This window comes from Sipha flava, unplaced genomic scaffold (assembly GCF_003268045.1).
Source record: "Sipha flava isolate LNK unplaced genomic scaffold, YSA_version1 34_pilon_pilon, whole genome shotgun sequence".
In the NCBI taxonomy this organism is placed as follows: Eukaryota; Metazoa; Arthropoda; class Insecta; order Hemiptera; family Aphididae; genus Sipha; species Sipha flava.
Window position 1 is genome coordinate 3,395,024 of NW_020273045.1, and position 290 is coordinate 3,395,313.

Sequence of the window (290 nt, forward strand, 5' to 3'; positions counted from 1 at the left end):
GAACGTAATTTGGTTCTTAACTAAATTAAATAATGTGTTAATAATTATGATGATTTTATACCGCCCCAGACTGAATGTCGTGTTGAAGGTTTAATCTGAATACATAAGAACGTAATTTGGTTCTTAATTAAATTAAATATTGTGTTAATAATTATGATGATTTTATACCGCCCCAGACTGAATTTCGTGTTGAAGGTTTAATCTGAATATATATGAACGTAATTTGGTTCTTAACTAAATTAAATAATGTGTTAATAATTATGATGATTTTATACCGCCCCAGACTGAAT

At 27.6% G+C, this 290-nt stretch overlaps 1 protein-coding gene and 1 non-coding gene across 2 annotated transcripts in view; both read left to right on the forward strand.

The window, feature by feature from the left end:
* Positions 1–290, forward strand: part of LOC112687421 (60S ribosomal protein L21) — a 4,771-nt gene that overhangs the window by 2,678 nt on the left and 1,803 nt on the right. The window lies entirely within an intron of this gene.
* LOC112687525 lies at positions 147–211 on the forward strand. Its single transcript, XR_003148986.1, has one exon. It is a non-coding gene; the product is annotated as a small nucleolar RNA SNORD31 (small nucleolar RNA).